Consider the following 8119-nt stretch of genomic DNA (forward strand, 5'->3'; position numbering starts at 1 on the left):
TTTGGCCTCATGTATATAATTTTCACAATAAACTGTTTAAAATTATTTAAAATTTTCTTCCACTTGTTTTCATTTATCACTCTTTTTTTAAAACAAACATTACTTGAGAGACAGTAGAGTAGTAATTGGTATGACACAAAAGCAGTACGTATTTAGAAGACTAAGATGACAGGCATTCTAAGCATGACCTTAGTATTACACATTGCTATCTTCAGAGCAGTTGCTTAGTTCACAGGTATCAGCATATATAGTTAGCCAGTGTGAGAATCCTACCAATTAACTGCTAGTTTCAAAAACCTGCTGATCATTCTCAGGATCATTGGCTTAACCATCTTGTGCATATAAATGTATGGCTTTGTACTTGTCATGTTTCCTAGCTTTTTTCCCTTCTCTCTTTGATGTATAATTCTTAATTTCTCACTTCCCTTTTAATTGTGTTATTCATGTTAAACTGTGTTGCTATTTGGTATTATAGTTTTAATTTATTATTGTATTTGCTATGTATCTCAGTGCTTTAGTTCAAATGGAAAATTTAGGTAACTTACATTGAGGGAGAAAGTTTTTTACACTCAACAAGTTTTATTTTGTAATAAACTAAAAGATTTGGGTCAGAATTCTCCAAGTACATAAGTATATCAGTGTTTCACTTAGTTAGGTATGTAAAGGCTTTCACAAATCATGATTTGAGCTTGTTACATTACATACAAATGCCTAGGTGTTGAATATTTTATTTTATTACCCTTGACTAAACCTAAATAAAATTAATCTTTCAAAGTGGGAAAAGAAGCTTTGGAAAACCTTGACTGATTCTCTTGTCATTATCCTATTGAAGGTTGTTAATTATAGAGTAAACCCCTGTTGACAAGGATAATTTGCTCCATAAATATGCTTATAATCCAATGCACTTACATATCAAAATAAATTTTCCCATAAGAAATATTGGAAATTCATAATTCTTTGCACAATCCAAGAACTTCTCATTTTGCAAACCAAAAATTAGAGGAAAAGGAGAGCTGCAAGGAAAGCCAACATTTTGGCCCTAGCCTTCTAAGGTCAATTAAGACTCAGTACATATGAGAACTTGTACTGTAACATCATGTAACTCAGTAGTGTCCCATATTTTCTCATCAAGGAGATTATGGGGCCAAAGAGAAAAGTGATTGATGATGTAGAGTGTGCCTAAGAAGAGTCACATGGAGAGAAAACATTCTCTCAGGCATTCACAGAGAGCACAATGGCCAAGCAATGGCTGTGACTCATCCACATGGCTGACACTAACAAAGGATATACAATCTGAGTTTACAGGGTCTCAGGATAAATTCTGAGGGGATTTGACTGACTTTATCAGATCCAAAAGCTACAATTCTTGTTACATAGGTCTTGCTTTATCTTGGTCTTAACCATCCAGCAAAAAAGCATAAAAACAAAGTATAAGAAGTAAAGCCATGTTGTTATGTTGAGCTGTAGGGGCCTCAAGTCAATAACTTCTGACATTGCCAGAGTCGAGTGGAAGACCCTATACTATTATGGGCCACTGGACTATTTTGGAATATTTTGCTGAGTTCACACACCTATAATATGCAAATGATGGAACTAAAAAAAAGAAAAGATGGATACAAATGAATGACCAGTTTGTATCTGTGTATTCAAAATGGTTAGATAGATATATAGCTATATTCTGTTAATTCAATGAATAGAGGAATTTGTTGTAATAGTGTTAGCAAATAGGATATCATGTCTGTATATTGTACAACAAAAAAACCACTAGGCAGACAGTATGCAATGTGTTAGTTATTGGAACTGTCCTACCAATTTGATTTGAAACTGTCTCATTGCTATTTGTTTCTCAATAAAATTATGGAAAAAAATAAAAACGATTAAAGTATGGTAATGTAATGAAAAATAATAAAAAAGCCCACAAAGTACACTGAAAAATGAACAAGCAAACCTACACTCTCCTTTGAAATCTTTCTTGGGTGTTAAGAAGGTGAAAAGAAAGGGGATAGTTATTGTATAGAAATATATTCATTAACAGAATCACTGCTCTAATTGGCTCAATGGAATCTTTTTCTTTTCGTGAAACTTTTTTTTTGTTTTTTTTTTGCAGAACCGGGGATTGAACTCAGGCCCTTGCTCTTGCCAAGGAAGCGCTTATTCCACTGAACCATCTCTCCGGCCCTGTTTTTATGAAACTTTAACAAGTAATCTACCCAACGGCATTTGCTTTGGCCTCCTTTCAAGAATTTTGTAACATTCTTACATTAAACAGATTCATCTCTCACAGTGCTGCTGCATTATTTGGGTGGTGGTTTTCTATAAAATTTTGAAGTGCTGCCCACATTTTACATTTTATACTTCTTCCTAATCTCACTTAAAGTGAGAGATTCCTCTACCCTTTTCTGTATCTCCTTTACAGCAGAGGTCTCTTATAAACCTCTTGGTATTGGGAAATAATAACCCAGAACACTCTCCCCCTCCACTTACAGGGGTTTCCAGGAGAGAAAGAGATAGAATGACAGAGAAAAAAATTATTGTAATGTAGCCCAAATTAATGTGTTGTAAGATACATTTTCATTTTCTGTCTTTGCACAAGAGTTTACAGTGTTTGAGATCAGAGGTATCTTCAAAAACTTGCTAAGGAGAGGAAAGAAGAAATGATAAGAACTGTGATGTCTGGATGTGAAGGCCTTCGGGCTGCAATGTCTGTCACCCCATTGATGACCAGCATTGATGTGGCTTGATCTGGCTGACTAAGTGGGTGCCCCTTTCCTCTCTCAATGCTGCATGTGTGTCCCTCCCAAAGATGCACCCTCAGTCGAAGAGGACGACCATCCCCTATAGAGGAGGAGCATTACTCGGTCAAGGGTGTATGAGTAACTCTGCTCCCCTGCTAGAACCTTCAAAGAAGCTCTCAAGAATTGTGATGTTTCCATTCTGCATATATTAGTATTGGTAGAACTTTAAAGAAAATTCTATATAGCTAGTTAAGGTCTTTCACTTATGGTGTTTGAGCAGTTTCACATGTATTGTGCCATACCATCCTATACTTAGAACAATATCACAAAATAGGTACAATACTCTATTCTTTTACAGAAGGCTCAGAATATAAGATTAGGGCCTCATCAGCCACATATCTAGAATGTCAGGATGGCAGTGTAATCTAGTTTTGATGAGCTTCATCGAAAGAGGGATATAATGTTTATTTCACATATACTAAAGACTAAAACTCTGCTAGGAGTATTGAAAAATTGTTACTAAATGTAATTGTCATCATAACCCTATTAAGTAAGAATCATGATGCTGTCTATTTTATATTTGCATCAGGAAGGCTAAGCAGAGAATTTTGATCATACCCAGTACTCTGTACACAGGAAATGAGGATAATCCCAGAAAGGTAATCTCAATTATCTTGCTTTTTCTATTGTGCTCCAGCTAAAGATTTGTTACAACAGTTAACAAATCTTTTTTCCCATGCTAGTGGTGAAATACAGGGCCCAAAACATACTGGGCAAGCACTCCACCACTGGACTAAAAATTCAGCCCCAGAGCAATTACATTCAAGTGTCATGACCAGCAATCCTTCTTCTTCTGCGTTTTGAAAAAAACTGGCCCTTGATTTCAGGCTTTTTGCCAGAGTAACGAGAATTCTGGAGTATGAACAATTTTGATGAATGGTGAGAAACAAAGTTATCCAGTTTGTGATGACAGCCAAAGCACACTGAAACAGTTTAAAATTTTTATTAGACTCAAATTGCCACAATTTGCTCATTTATGATTATTATCACTGGCTTTGCAACTATAATTATCTTGCATATTCAATAGCCAAACAGTCTCCTTTTATACATACAATCTCAAATAAAATTATTCTTGAGCTTAGTACGATAAAAGACCCCACATTTTTAAATAAACCTGAATTTTTCTTCCCATGCAATAAAGCAATATACTCCATAAAACATATGTATGCTTGGAGAAATGGAGGGAAATATAAAACTGAAAAATGTACTGATATATAAAAATATCAATCTTATAATTCTTTATATTTTTAATATCTGATGAAAATTATAATCAGTAGCATTCTTGTTTAAAGAGAGTTTCCAAAATTATGGCAATATGAATGTTATTTAATATTCAATACTGTTCAAGAATTGTCATCAATTCAACATTTTGATTAAAGTTGAAATGCAATCAGTTTCTAAACCATTAAGTTTCTAAAAAAATCAAGTTATATCTAGAGTAAATTTTGTTGAACTAACTGAAGTTTAATCATACTTACAGATTTACTGCATGCCCCTTAACAGCCATCTAGCTTCAGAAAATAAGTGAAAGTTAATGATTTAATGATAGGCTAACTATTTAATTATTGCTGTGAATTTATAAAATTGTGTTTCTATTCTCTAAAAGTAAAATGTAATGATATAATACAGTTAATAGCACTGAATTAATAATATTCAAATACTTTGATTTAATCAAGTGTAAAATAGTTTCTGATTATTCAATGACTGAGACTTGCATTTAAATAATTTTTATTATATTTTTAGAATTACACAAAGGATAAATAACTACTGTAACAATGTAGTAAATATAAATTGTGTCAAGAAGAAAATTAAAATCAAGCGTCATTCCAGTATTCAGAGATAAACCACTGTTCTTTCAGGGTTTCTAGTCTTTTACTCTACATACAGCTTTGCTTCCTGGATTTTCTTTTTTGATAGTATTGAATTACTCTCCTTCTTTTTACTTATGTTCAAGAACACTGTGATTCAACAATCATCCTTACCACTCTAGTTAAATTTCATACTAACTGTATAATTTTCTGTTTTTTCTAGGTAATCCAAACAGAATTATTAAATATGGCAACAGATGTTTCCATTTGACCTTTAAAATGAAATTATATGAAAAGAAAAACTTCTGCTCAGTCACAGTAAGTAATTTTCAGAGGTTAACATCAGCTTGTAAGTATTCACTCTTGTGTTGTACAGTACAGATACTGAATATTTTCATCATAATAATGTCATCTAAGCAGATCTACAGCTTTTCATGAAGATATCCACTATTTCCTTCCCATGATAGCTTTTCCTTATTGTAAGAAAATATTTGAAAGTACAATTGAAGGGGAGAATGATTTATTGGATCCATGATTTCAGTCTACAGTCTGCTGATTCCATTACTTTTAGGTCTATAGCCAGTGAGAACACTATTGTGGAAGAGTAAGGTATAAAATACTAATAAACTCATGGCAACCAGGAGGTGGAGAAAAAAGGAAGAACAAAACAAGTGATGGTATTAAATATATCCTTCAAAGCCACAGTTCGAGTGGCCCATTTCCCTCAACTCTGCCTGGCCTACCAATAACCCATTCTGGTAAGAACACTTTAGCCATTCATCCATTGATGATGTTAGTGTCTTCATGATCAATTCATTTCTCTCGGTCCTATCTCTATACAGTTGCATTCAGAATCAAAGTTTGCAATATGAGTCTTTTGGGAACATTTCAAATATATTTATTTATTTGATTTGTACTAAATTTATTGAAGAGAATATTTAATGTGTCTTCATTTATATACAGATTCTTTCCTATACACAAATTTCATGGCTACTCTAGGGTAGTTAGCAATGGAGTTGGTTATCATAAAATATCTTTTCTATAGACAAAGTATGTGCTTTTGATGTAGTGTTCCAAACTGATATCTTTTTTTTCCGATCTAATAATCATTACACTTTTTATTTGGAATTTTTGTCTATTTACACATAATTGTATATGCCAGTGAGCTGTTTACTACTTGCTTTATCTTTAATCCAGTTGTTTAGTATCCTTTTTTATGATTTCATTTTATTAATTAAGATATGCTTTATAACATGTTTTTCTATCTATTGACTCTTTGTTTATACATATTGCCATAGGCAATTATAGGCAATCCTGAAGATTCAAACAAACATCTGTAAGTTTCCAAACCATTCTATAATTAGTTTTTGCTACTCTTTCTAGAACATACAAGAATTTGGACATCATTTGTACTCCTCACATTTACAATATATGAATTATTACACTAAGTTGAACCTATGTATTTATAATGTGAATATCTGTATTCCAGTAAAACTTCACATTACTTTCTATTGGTAATAGTGATTACTTTCTTAAAAAAATATATTTAGTACAAGATCCACAGGGTCTCACTATACAGGTTGGACTCATAGTGATTCTCCTGTTTTCAGCCTCCCAAGCACTAGGATTACAGGCATACACCACCACATCCAGTCTCAGTTGCCTTCTCAGCATGACCCAATGTTGGGGCCAGCACAACTCGCTGAGGTCCGAACCCTGGTCCCTAGGCTTGCCTAAGTAGGTGCTATAGTCTGCTAAGCTATCTGGATGGTCCTGTGATTACTACTTTATAGGTATGTTTTTAGGTTTAGTTAGAAGGTTATCTCTTTCATTGCTCTTTATTGATATTTACTTTTGAGAATGTATTCCTTCTGGAAAAGCAGACAAAATTTACCAATATTTTCTTGATTGTGGGTTTGCTCATGATATGTTTTAAATTTTTGTTGGCCTATAAATATTTTATTTTATTATATTCCCAAATAAAGTTTTCTGTAAATATACATTTCCTGTTTTACTAATTTTTCCACTTAATGGTGTTAAGGTATGATTCCATGCCTAGGATTCAACTGCTTCTATGAGAATTCAGGTACTAATATTATTGTTGCCCTTTTACATATCTTCTTTTTTTTCTGTATTTTAGGGAAGGGTCTACAGGATGTTCAGGGTCTCACTACTAGATCAGACTTGTAGTGATTCTTACATTTACATCCTCTCAAGTGCTGGGATTACAGGCAACCATACCCAGTCTCAATTGCTATCTCAGCAGGCCCTGGGGTGGGGCCGGCATGCATATTTTCTTAAAGTAATTTAATGTTTCTATTCTAAAGAGAGCTAATAAAATGATACAGAATTTCAAAACATGATAATAGAAGCTTAACTATGTATATTAAGTTCCATATTATTATATCCAAAGTAGTTGCACAGATTAAAAGATATAGACATGCAAAATCAATCAAACAATATAAGCACAAATCATTTTTAATGAACTAAAAGAAATCAGTAACCTATCTATCTTATATAATTTTATTTCTTTGCCCCTTTTTTTTTCTTTCAAACATCCTAGTTGTTTTTTCCTTTTGAGCAGGTTCTTTCTCTTGTGCAATATCTAATTTGAGTTTTGGATCATATTTACGTTTTAAGTCTTACGCTAGTGAGACAATAAGTTGTTTGCACATGCCAATTTGATTTATTTCACTTATGAGTATGGTCTCTAGCTGCTTCCACTGACCTATAAAGACCTCATGTTTATCTTTCTTTATATCTGAGTAGTGCTCCAATGTATAAAACTACCACATCTTTTCTATCCTTTCCTTGGTTGATGGGCATTTAGGTTATTTCCAAGATCTAGCTATTACGAATTGTGTTGCTATAAATATGTGTGTCACTGTTGTGTAATGTTTATGTTTCTTCTGGAAAAAAATACACAGAAGGGAAATAGCTGGGTTAAATGGGACCTCTAGTCCCAGTTTCTTGAGGAATCTCTGTATTGATTTCTACTAAAATTGTATCAGTCTAGATCCCCATCAACAGCACATAAGGGTTCCTTTTCGCCACCACCCTGCAAGCATTGATTGGTTTATTTCTTACTGATAGCCATTCTTTCTAGGGTGATATGAAAACTTGGCATTGTTTTAATTTGTATCTCTCTATGACCAATGATGTTAAATATTTTTTCATATGTTTATTTGTCATTTGTACTTTTTCATCTGAAAAGTGTACATTCATCTCATATGCCAATTTTTGAATTGGGTCTTTAAATTTGGAGAGTAACATTTTTTTCATATGTTCTAGATATAAGTACTTTATCTGAGGGATAGTTTGCTAATTTTTTCCCTAATTTTTGGGCTTTCATTTTACTCTGTTTGAATCACATTGAGTCTGTATAACACTTTTTGGAGTAAGGCCATTTTCATAATATTGGTTCTTCTTATCCATACACAAGGTTTATCTTTCCATTTTGGGGTATCTTTTCAATCTCCTTTTTTTAAAAAAATTTATTTATTTATTTATTTATTT

This window comes from Octodon degus, unplaced genomic scaffold, assembly GCF_000260255.1.
Source record: "Octodon degus isolate 3935 unplaced genomic scaffold, OctDeg1.0 scaffold00378, whole genome shotgun sequence".
In the NCBI taxonomy this organism is placed as follows: domain Eukaryota; kingdom Metazoa; phylum Chordata; class Mammalia; order Rodentia; family Octodontidae; genus Octodon; species Octodon degus.